We start from the raw sequence: 12,008 nt of genomic DNA, 5'->3' as shown, positions 1-12,008 counted from the left end.
CATTTTTGAGACGTTTGTATTCCTTTTTGCCTGCTTCAGTTACTGCATTTTTATATTTTCTCCTTTCATCAATTAAATTCAATATTTCTTCTGTTACCCAAGGGTTTTTACTAGCCCTCGTCTTTTTACCTATTTGACCCTCTGCTGCCATCACTATTCCATCCCTCAAAGCTACCCATTCTTCTTCTACTGTATTTCTTTCACCCATTCCTGTCAATTGTTCCCTTATGCTCTCCCTGAAACTCTGTACAACCTCTGGTTCTTTCAGTTTATCCAGGTCCCACCCCCTTAATTTCCCACCTTTTTGCAGTTTCTTCAGTTTTAGTCTACAGTTCATAACCAATAGATTGTGGTCAGAGTCCACATCTGCCCCTGGAAATGTCTTACAATTTACAACCTGTCTTACGATTATATAATCTATCTGATACCTTTCAGTATCTCCAGGGTTGTTCCATGTATACAACCTTCTTTCATGATTCTTAAACCAAGGGTTAGCTATGATTAAGTTATGCTCTGCGCAAAATTCTACCAGGCACCTTCCTCTTTCATTTCTTAGCCCCAATCCATATTCACCTACTATGTTTCCTTCTCTCCCTTTTCCTACTCTTGCATTCCAGTCACCCATGACTATTAAATTTTCGTCACCCTTCACTACCTGAATAATTTCTTTTATCTCATCATACATTTCATCAATTTCTTCGTCATCTGCAGAGCTAGTTGGCATATAAACTTACACTAATGTAGTAGGCGTGGGTTTCGTGTCTATCTTGGCCACAATAATGCGTTCACTATGCTGTTTGTAGTAGCTTACCCGCACTCCTATTTTTTTATTCATTATTAAACCTACTCCTGCATTACCCCTGTTTGATTTTGTATTTATAACCCTGTATTCACCTGACCAGAAGTCTTGTTCCTCCTGCCACCGAACTTCACTAATTCCCACTATATCTAATTTTAACCTATCCATTTCCCTTTTTAAATTTTCTAACCTACCTGCCCGATTAAGGGATCTGACATTCCACGCTCCGACCCGTAGAACGCTAGCTTTCTTTCTCCTGATAACAACGTCCTCCTGAGTAGTCCCCGCCCGGATATCCGAATGGGAGACTATTTTACCTCCGGAATATTTTACCCAAGAGGACGCCATCATCATTGAATCATACAGTAAAGCTGCATGCCCTCGGGAAAAATTACGGCTGTAGTTTCCCCTTGCTTTCAGCCGTTCGCAGTACCAGAACAGCAAGGCCATTTTGGTTAATGTTACAAGGCCAGATCAGTCAATCATCCAGACTGTTGCCCCTGCAACTACTGAAAAGGCTGCTGCCCCTCTTCAGGAACCACACGTTTGTCTGGCCTCTCAACAGATACCCCTTCGTTGTGGTTGCACCTACGGTACGGCTATGTGTATCGTTGAGGTGCGCAAGCCTCCCCACCAACGGCAAGGTCCATGGTTCATGAGAGGACCCTAGTATATCAAAACAGCTGCCCAGCTTGGCTCGCCATCGTTTATTTCTAACCTCGAAAGTTCAGGGGCGCAAACGAGCAGAATTTTCTCTAACGTCCTATTACAAAACACCATAAGCTATATGGCCCATATCATAAATCCCTGAAAAACGCTAAATACACACATCAAAAAAAAAAAAAAAAAGGCTGCATCACCTCGGTTCCGAGTTCCGAAACCTGTACAGAAACTTGGAATAGAGATCAATGTATACATCATTTCCGTCCTTTTTATTGCTCATGAAAGCCACACACTGCATGTTGTACCATCATACAGAGAGACCTCCAGAGGTGGTGGTCCAGACTGTTGTACACACCGGTACCTCTAATACCAAGTAGCACGTCCTCTTGCGTTGATACATGCCAATATTCGTCGTGGCATACTATCCATCAGTTCATCAAGACACTGTTGGTCCAAATTGTCCCACTGCTCAACGGTGATATAGCGTAGATCGCTCAGAGTGGTCGGTGGCCCACGTCCAGCGCTTTTCAATCTATCCCAAACATGTTCGATAGCGTTCATGTATGGATAACATGCTGGCCACTCTAGTCGAGCGATGTCGTTATCCTGAAGGAAGTCATTCACAAGATGTGTACGATGGGGACGTGGATTGTTGTCCATGAAGACGAATGCCTCGCCAATATGCTGCCGATATGGTTGCACTATCGGGCGGAGGACGGCATTCACGTATCGTACACCCGTTACGGCGCGTTCCAGGACCACCAGTGGCGTATGTGAGCCCCACATAGTACCACCCCAAAATAGCAGGGAACTTCTACCTTACTGCACTCGCTGGACAATGTGTCTACGGCGTTCAGCCTGACGGGGTTGCCTCCAAACACGTCTCCGACGATTGTCTGGTTGAAGGCATATGCGACACTCATCGGTGAAGAGAACATGACGCCAATCCTAAGCGGTCCACACGGCATATTTTTGGGCCTATCTGTACCGCGCTGCATAGTGTCTCGGTTGCAAAGATAGACCTCGCCATGGACGTCGGGAGTGTTTCATTTTTTGCCCCTATCTCGTGGTTATTTCGTTGTGAATACTGAACATTGTTTCAGGTTCCTATTTGTCGATAGAAGTCAGTTAATCTCATTAGGAGAAGGGAGCCTCCCAGCGGAGTTCGGCAGTTTTTTCGAAAACAGGACTGTGACCTGATCTGTGCTTCTGTGGGCAGAGCCAGTGCCTGCCTCACTCAGGACTTGATGCCTCCTCTGCGTCCCCATCGATTAACTCATCGTGACATTTTAGCCTTCTCTGCATGAATATCAAAAGATAACACGCTGTGGCGTCATCCGGCCAGCATGAGACAGTTGGTTGCTCTCACTCCAACAATTCTGGTACATCCAACTAAATGTGTCGCCCCCACTACTGTGCTCGGTGCGAAGAAGCCAATCAATCGAGGAGAGACTGCCCCAGGTCTTTACCAATCTTGTGTTTGTTAATGGGCGTTTTGTATGCCAAGAATGGAAAGTTTCTGTTGCATCTTGTTACCTTTTTCGTGAAATGAGCGACATTCTCGTCCATTGCACCAGCAACAGCATTTGGTCGTCCCCTGCATGTCCAGTTTTTAGGAAAGTAGAGTGTTGAAGAGAGAGAACTAAGTATGGTGAGAGACAACGAAGTATGGTGGCTGTTTGTCTCTTGGCCAATATCTGAAGCTGATGGGAACATGCTTTGCTGATTCTGGGGAGATGTAAGTGTCGCAATCCGTGGAATCAAAGTCTGTATTCCGAGCAGCTCGCTACTTACTTGTTCTGGTATGCAGCTTGAGTTGCTGATTTAGCTTAATTTGTGGTTTTGTCTCACTGATATTCAATTCTTGAGCTGCCCAGAAAAGGATATCCTGTTGCGTTTACTCTATGCAGTGTTCCATATAATTTTGTACTTTCCCATCATTTTGTGTAAATTCAATAGAGGTTTTAAGGAACCTCGCACTCTGTCAACTTCTTGTGAATTGTGTCCATCAATTACACCACATAACAATCTATAAGTAGACTTGCCTTAAATGTCGAGACCCTTTAATTTATGAACTTTTGTTTGGTTAGTTGACCATCTAATAACAAAAAAAATCTTGTTGTGCACCTAATTCTGTTGTTCTCACTGTGAAATGGTTCAAATGGCTCTGAGCACTATGGGACTTAACTTCTGAGGTCATTAGTCCCCTAGAACTTCGAACTACTTAAACCTAACTAACCTAAGGACATCACAAACATCCATGCTCGAGGCAGGATTCGAACCTGCATCCGTAGCGGTCACGTGGTTCCAGACTGTAGCGCCTAGAACCGCTCGGCCACTACGGCCGGCTCTCACTGTGAAGGTATTGTCGTTTTGCACAGTAGCCGTACTCGACGATCGGTTATTTATTATTCAGTATTTATTTCTACAGAGGACTTACGACGACTTTTTTAGTCCATGCCTCGCGCATTTGCTGCACTACGTCTGGCAAAAGGAGGTCGGACACCATATTAAGAGATATCCCATGACTTTTGTCAGCTCAGTGTAGATTCGTTTATTGACTAGGAAGAGTTGTGTCGATTATATCTTTGCTGTGTGTTTTTTCATTACCATTTGGCTAATGACGTTGCTGTTCCTTATCTATATAAACAATTTGGGAGACAATCTGAGCAGCCGTCTTCGGTTGTTTGCAGATGACGCTGTCGTTTATCGACTAATAAAGTCATCAGAAGATCAAAACAAACTGCAAAACGATTTAGAAAAAATATCTGAGTGGTGCGAAAAGTGCAGTTGACCCTAAGTAACGAAAAGTGTGAGGTCATCCACATGAGTGCTGAAAGGAACTCGTTAAACTTCGGGTACACGATAAATCAATCTAATCTAAAAGTCAACTAAATTCAACTAAATACCTAGTTATTACAATTACGAACAACTTAAATTGGAAGGAATACATAGAAAATGTTGTGGGGAAGGCTAACCAAAGGCTGCGTTTTATTGGCAGGACACTTAGAAAATGTAACAGACCTACTAATGAGACTGCCTACACTACGCTTGTCCGTCCTGTTTTAGAATACTGCTGCGCGGTGTGGGATCCTTACCAGGTAGGACTGACGGACTACATCGAAAAAGTTCAAAGAAAGCCAGCACGTTTTGTATTATCGCGAAATATGGGAGACAGTGTCACAGAAATGATACACGATTTGGGCTGGAAATCATTGAAAGAAAGGCGTTTTTCGTTGCGACAGAATCTTCAAAAAATGTTCAAATGTGAGTGAAATCTTATGGGACTTAACTGCTAAGGTCATCAGTCCCTAAGCTTACACACTACTTAACCTAATTTATACTAAGGACAATGTTGTGTACATAGTTCCGCGTAGTCAGCGCGTACACAACTTTCCCACTAGAGCGCGCCCCACTAACCACAACAGCGCAGGCACAGCGCTCGTCTGTCTCCGCACTACGAGATGGCGCTGCCTTAGAGACGGACCAAATTCTGCGTCCGCCGATCCGCGTATTAATATGTAACACAGCGAATGAGATTGCTGCTATCGTAGAACCTTTTCTCCTCGTGGATCACACTCGCACAGTGATACATGAACGCGCGAGGTATTAAAATGAGTGTACAGACCTCCAATCAGTCAGTCTGCATTTGTCTGCACCAGTCTGTACCAGTCTGTACCAGTCTGCGCTAGTCTTGACCAGTCTGTAATCAAGTTTCAGTCTGCACCTAAGAAGATTATCATATTCCTGTACATAACCATGAAGAGAAATGTATAGACACTTTGTCAAGTATCAGAGATATGTGAGAATAAGATTAACGTACCAAGACCAAAGGAACTTCAGATTGTAATTTGTAAATAGCATCGAGAATCAAGTTATGTAACGTTTATGATTGTTATTATTTTAATAAATGTGTGTGAAAATTAATCAAGTTCTGTTTAAAGTTGGCCACCGTCAATCTGCTACTCTAAGTGTGCAAGTGGCATTTCTATCGTCTGACCTAACGGCAGAAGATAAACACGCCACGATAAGACCACGAGACATATTGCTGACACTCGCCTACTTCGTTAGAGCGACAAGTCAAATAATCTGATGGTGTGTGTACCGAAGGTCTTACAGTACGCACACCACAGACAAACACACACACAGGCAGGCCCGAGGGAGGATTCGAACCTCCGCCGGGACCCAGAAATTCCAATCACCAACTTTCTCCTCCGAATGCGAAAATATTTTGTTGACACCGACCTACATAGGGCGGAACGATCACCACGATAAAATAAGGGAAATTAGAGCTCGTACGGAAAGATATAGGTGTTCATTCTTTCCGCACGCTATAAGGGATTGGAATAATAGAGAATTGTGAAGGTTGTTCGATGAACCCTCTGCCAGGCACTTAAATGCGATTTGCAGAGTATCCATGTAGATGTAGGTAGTCTAAAGCAAAGACATATCTTTACGTGGACCTACGACGCACTGCGCTACCGATCCGAGACGATTAATGGGCAGCTTTCAAAATTATCAAATTGTTCTTTGGAATGGGTTATGAGCCTCACGACCCTGCTGCACGAATGAGCAATGACGATAGCGTCGGTAAATATCTGCGGCCGCCAGAAGCTGCCGCCTGCGTCCTGCCAGTAGCGGAGGCCCGGAAGGCGCCGCTGGGCCGGACACGCCGCCATTCGTCAGTCGACGGCCGACGGAGCCGCCTCCACGGCTGCCGGCGCGTCACGCAATTCCGCCGTGACGTACTGCAGGACGCGGCCGCATCGACAAATTTAGGACAAACAAACGAAAAACAAAAACAACGAGATGCGAGTCGGCCGTCGGCATCGGCTCATCATTCACCGCGGGCCAGTCTCCACCGGCTTGTTTATTCCAGACGGGCGACACTCCGGGCGTACAAATAGCTGCCCGCCCTATCTCTTCCAACGAAATGTTTCAAAACAAGCGCTTTTCCCGAAGAGAAATGAAGCAAATCGAGTTGTGGAGGTTTAGCGCTATTCGCGCTTAAAATATAAACAATCTATTTCTAAATCGAACCATATTAGCCCCCGCACGCAAGAAACGCAGTGATGTCCGACAAAGACAATAATTTTCATTTTCCGTAATTTCTGAAAGCAGCGGTGATGAGATACAAAAATATAGGGAGGTAAAGATTACCTACAGCTTGTTCAGAAAGCATGCCGCAGGAGGGAAAAGAAAGGGAAGCGGTAGTTGAGAAGGGAGTTTGACAGTACTGTAGCCGATGCCAGACGTTATTTAATCTTTGCATTTAATAAACAGTAAAGGAAATCAAGGAAAAATCAATGACAATTAAAGTTCAGAGAATAGAAAGACAAATTTTCAAGTTTGGTGATGACTTTGTAATTACGCTACTGACATCAAAGGATTTCGAAGAGCAGTTAAACGAAAGGGGTAGTGCCTTGAAAAGACCTTACAAGATAAACCTCAATAAAATTAAAACAAAGATGGTGAAATTTGGTAGAAATAAATCAGACGATACTGAGGGAACTACGCTAGGAAATGAGACACACAGAATAGCAGATGAATTTTGCTATGCCGGCCGAAGTGGCCGTGCGGTTAAAGGCGCTGCAGTCTGGAACCGCAAGACCGCTACGGTCGTAGGTTCGAATCCTGCCTCGGGCATGGATGTTTGTGATGTCCTTAGGTTAGTTAGGTTTAACTAGTTCTAAGTTCTAGGGGACTAATGACCTCAGCAGTTGAGTCCCATAGTGCTCAGAGCCATTTGAACCATTTTTGAATTTTGCTATGTGGAGAGCAAAGTAACTGACGATGCGCCGGCCGGTGTGGCCGTGCGGTTCTAGGCGCTTCAGTCTGGAACCGCGTGACCGCTACGGTCGCAGGTTCGAATCCTGCCTCGGGCATGGATGTGTGTGATGTCCTTAGGTTAGTTAGGTTTAAGTAGTTCTAAGTTCTAGGGGACTGATGACCTCAGCTGGTAAGTCTCATAGTGTTCAGAGCCATTTGAACCATTTTCGAACTGACGATGATGGAAGCTACGAGTATTTAAAATGGAGACTGCCAGGAGGAGGAAAAATACTTTTGAAAAATAGAAATTAGGTAATACTGAAAATAAGTTTAACTGTTAGAGTATGTTTCCTGAAGATATGTGTCTGCTTTATAGCTTTGTACGGAAGTGAAACGTGGACGATGTAAGGTTCAGACAAGAAGAGAATAGAAGCTTTCGAAATGCGGTGCTACAAAAGAATGTTGAACATCAGGAGGAGTGTTGGATAAGTAATGAGAAATAACTGATCAGAATTGGAGAAAAGAGAAACTTGCACCACAGCTTGACTAAAAGAAGGAATTGGTTGTTAGGAATGGAGAGAAATGTGTGTTGTGTGAGGGGGCAGGGGGTGGGAGATACCAAGAATTGACCACAGCAAGCGGTTCAAACCGATGTAGGTTGCAGTAAGTGTACAGAGATGAAGAGAGACAAACCTGAAGCGCAGCAGTAGCCAGTGTTCGGACTGAAGACGACAACTACAACAACGGACTTTACCAATTACAGACAAAGTACCTGTATGCCCAGACATAACGTCTTTAGAATATTCTAACAGAAACGCAGAAAAACTTTGACCTTGTGAGCGCTTGATTGCAAAGACTGGCAGATTATTTTCACACAGATAAATGTAATGTAACCCTGTAAGGTGGCGGAAAGATCAGAAATCGTTTCACTGTACGGTCTGCGATCAGTCACCAAAGTTAGTAACAACTATTAAGAATGCAGTAATATCTCTCAGGGGGTCGATTACAATCCCTCCGTTCCACCAGTACTTATAAGGCTGGACCAACGCAAGATACAGAGAACACTCAAAAAGCGCTGCTTACTTCGTCGTGTGTTTGTTTAGCCACCGCGAATGCGTCACAGAAATTCTTAGCAAACTATCACTACAGCGCTGCGGCCGTTTTTCGTGGAAAGCATTATTCTCAAAGAACAATAGACTCCAGAAACCCGAATGGCCTGACAAACGAGTTACGGTGCGCATTTTTATTTTATTTATTTTTATTTTTTTTATTTTTTGATCGTATTACGACTTGATGCCGAGGACAAATCGGGACCAAACGACGCCCATGTCATGAAACAACAGTATGTTTCTTTACTTTCTTGTTCAAAAGAAATTTATTACTTTTTTGAACAGATTTAATAGTCTGATTATAGAATGTATTATCTATAACAAGAAAAGATTACGGGTTTAAAACGTAAAATCACAAAAATGGTATCAGTTAAACTTCGGATAAATAGAGTGAGTGACAGGACCATCACTGTAAAATTAATACTCGTATTTTGTCTGACTTGTTTCAGCTGTCACTTCCCGCTTCACCTTCCCTCCCCCTGACTTTGATGTACTAAGATGTATGTACCGTTGTAAATGTGTTGGTGCGGATAATTGTGTATTTTGTACCAGTAATGATTTTCGTTTCTTATTTTATTAGTATCTCTTTCATGTTATTAGCAGATTACAAAGTGGAAATGTGGGTGGGTGTTATTGTATAAACCGCAATAACCGGCTTGGGCGAGGTTTACACAGCCATCATTGCCGCCATCTCACCGTGATAACTAGGAAATGTAGTAATTGTTTAGAACCTGTTCTACGTTTAATGACAAAAGTCATTGCCCAGTGCGTACTGAATTATCGCAATTGAAATATTTCAAAGCTTCACGGTTGCGAAAATACGAAGCAAAGCCAGTTATTCCGGAAACATATAATATTTAGTGTGCATTGAAAGGTTTTCAACTCTTCAGTAGAGTTAAACATTCAGACACGGTATAGAGGCCTATGGGGTCAGAACACTGCCCACCATTGCGTTGTCATCTTTCATGACTTCTGAGACACTAATTCACTCTCAAGTAGCCCCTGAGTTGGCATCACAAGGATTAGTGCAACCCAATTCTTTGCTCCCACCAAGGAAAAATCTCTGGCAGTCCCGGGAATCGAACCCGGTTCCTCCAATAACAGCCAAACACGGTGCCTATTGGGCTATAGAGGCGGACCAGAGTAATTAAGTGTTTAATCTAAATTCTGAATAAAATTGGTTTCTCAATATCTTCTTAGTTTTTAAGATAGAACTTTTATTTTCTCATCTAAACAGGGACCCGAGAGAATATTAAATTGTACCACATTTCCTGGGCTAGCTGCTCCTGTAATTGGTTTCATGATACTAATTTAGGTCTCTGATTTCATTTTTTAGTTAATGAAGTCAGTTGTTAAAACGAAGTCTTTATGTAGTTCTTTCCCCCTCAGGCACATGGAAGCACCTTGGTCAGAGATTCTTGGCAGCAACAAAGGGCTAGACTGCTAGAGGTTTCAATTTATTACTTTTTCCGATTTTTTATGTTGCTAGGGAACACCTCCGCCTTTCTAATCACAGAAAATAGAACCGTCTTCCGGTTGTCTATAGTTTTCACACAACCCGAAAACATACGATAACTCAGTCCAGTCTGCTTGCCGCCAGTCTTGCTTCTGTCTGATACTGCAATGTAAACGAGTTGTCAGGTAATATGTTCCCACCCAAAGGTCATCATGATCTGCCGTCATGGGCATGGAATAAAAGTAAGCTGAATTCGTGTCTGTCAGTTTTGTATTGGGGCAACGGCCTTGCCGAAGTGGATACACTGCTTCCCGTCAGATCACCGAAGTTAAGCGCTGTCGGGTGTGGATGGGTGACCATCCAGGCCGCCACGCGCTATTGTCGTTTTTCGGGGTGCACTCAGTCTCGTGATGCCACTTTAGGAGCTACTCAACCGAATAGTAGCGGCTCCGGTCACAGAAAACCATCGTAACGACCGGGAGAGCGGTGTGCTGACCACACGCCCCTCCTATCCGCATCCTCAGCTGAGGATGATACGGCGGTCGGATAGCCCCGATGGCACACTTGTGGCCTGAACACGGAGTGCTATATAATTAATATAATTAGTAATCTTTCGGTTTCAGTTAATTAATCATTGTTTCGAGAGAGAGGATTTTGTCGGTCACCACAAATTGACTGACATCTAGCTAAGAACAGTCACGTAAGGAAACGCTAGTTTCACTGTTAGCAGTAGCCTATTACGTATTTCGCAAATGCTGATATATTTTCATTCCCTGAATCCATAGCCAGTATGGGAACTAGTATTTTGAATTACGTCCCCTTTCTCCACCATGTCGTACCGGTCACTTTTTTCTTATACACTGTCTTGTTGTTTCAGGGAATCGAACCAAATGTAAGTAACGCTAAGTTTGAGTGTCTTAAACATCTAGTGGCGACTGAAATATTGTACCGGACCAAGACAAAAATTGAGATATTCAGTTCATCGTGAGCTGTTGCCTTAATTGTTAGGCTACCTGAGCTCGCCGCTTCATATGATTGTATGGAGAATTAACTGTCTGTTCCGCTGCCTCATTATGTTGGTGGCAATGAAACTGGCAGCTTATCGTGCCTTAGACGTAGATCCCGTACCGAAAAAAGCTCCGTCCGAACAGGCCTTGGAAGGCCCAACGGTACCGACCGGCCACCGTGTCATCCTCAGCCCATAGGCGTCATGGATGCGTATTTGGAGGGCCATGTGCTCAGCACACTGCTCTCCCGGTCGAATAGTCAATTTACAAGACCGGAGCCGCTACTTCTCAATCACGTAGCTCCTCAGTTGCCTCACAATGGCTGCGTGCACTCCGCTTGCCAACAGTACTTGGATGGTCACCCATCCAAGTGCTAGCCCAGTCCGATAGCGCTTATCTTCGCTGCTCTGACGGGAACCGGTGTTACCACTGCGGCAAGGTCGTTGGCCCTGCACTGAAACAATTGTTTTCTTTTCTTCTACGTGCGCTAACCACTGTCTGTCTTGCCTCCTTTACCTTATAATATGGTTATTAAATGAGGGGGAATGATAACTGTTAGTATCTAATGCTAGGTACAGGTCGTAAACCTAAGCGTAATGACAGGAACACCCGACTTCAGCAAACGTTTTTCCTACGTTTTGGTGTAATAATGCGTCTCCACCCTCGAACACAAGACGACAGCATGTTTGAAATAGTACACTGAAAATGGAGGCATTTTCCCCGTAATTATTTTCACCCATGTCATTCCCTTTTGAATCAAAAATAGTATTAATATTCAAACAAAAAAATAAAGCCAAGAATTCCATGAGTCCATCGAGTTGCAACACATCTTCACTCGTGAAACAATAAAGTCACAGAACGAGCTAGATGCACCGCAGGAGCTCAAATATTATAGGAACGATAGTCGCTTGTATGTAAGATGATACACTACGTGGTCAAAAGTATCCGGGCACACCAAAAACATACGTTTTTCATATTAGATGCATTGTGCTGCCACCTACTGCCAGGTGCTCCAATTCAGCGACCTCAGTAGTCATTAGACACCATGAGAGAGCAGAATGGGACGCTCCGCGCAACTCACGGAATTCGAGCGCCGTCAGGTGACTGGGTGTCACGTGTGTCGTACGGCTGTACACGAGATTTCAAGGCTCATAAACATCCCTAAGTCCACTGTTTCCCATGTCATAATGAAGTGGAAACGTGAA

General features: G+C 43.9%; 1 long non-coding RNA gene across 1 annotated transcript in view; it reads right to left on the bottom strand.

Moving 5' to 3' along the window:
- Positions 1 to 12,008, bottom strand: part of LOC124715316 — a 539,482-nt gene that overhangs the window by 78,320 nt on the left and 449,154 nt on the right. The gene's annotated exons all lie outside the window — the stretch shown is intronic.

The sequence above is a fragment of the Schistocerca piceifrons genome, chromosome 1 (assembly GCF_021461385.2).
Source record: "Schistocerca piceifrons isolate TAMUIC-IGC-003096 chromosome 1, iqSchPice1.1, whole genome shotgun sequence".
NCBI lineage: Eukaryota > Metazoa > Arthropoda > Insecta > Orthoptera > Acrididae > Schistocerca > Schistocerca piceifrons.
This window is presented reverse-complemented; position numbering and strand designations above follow the sequence as displayed.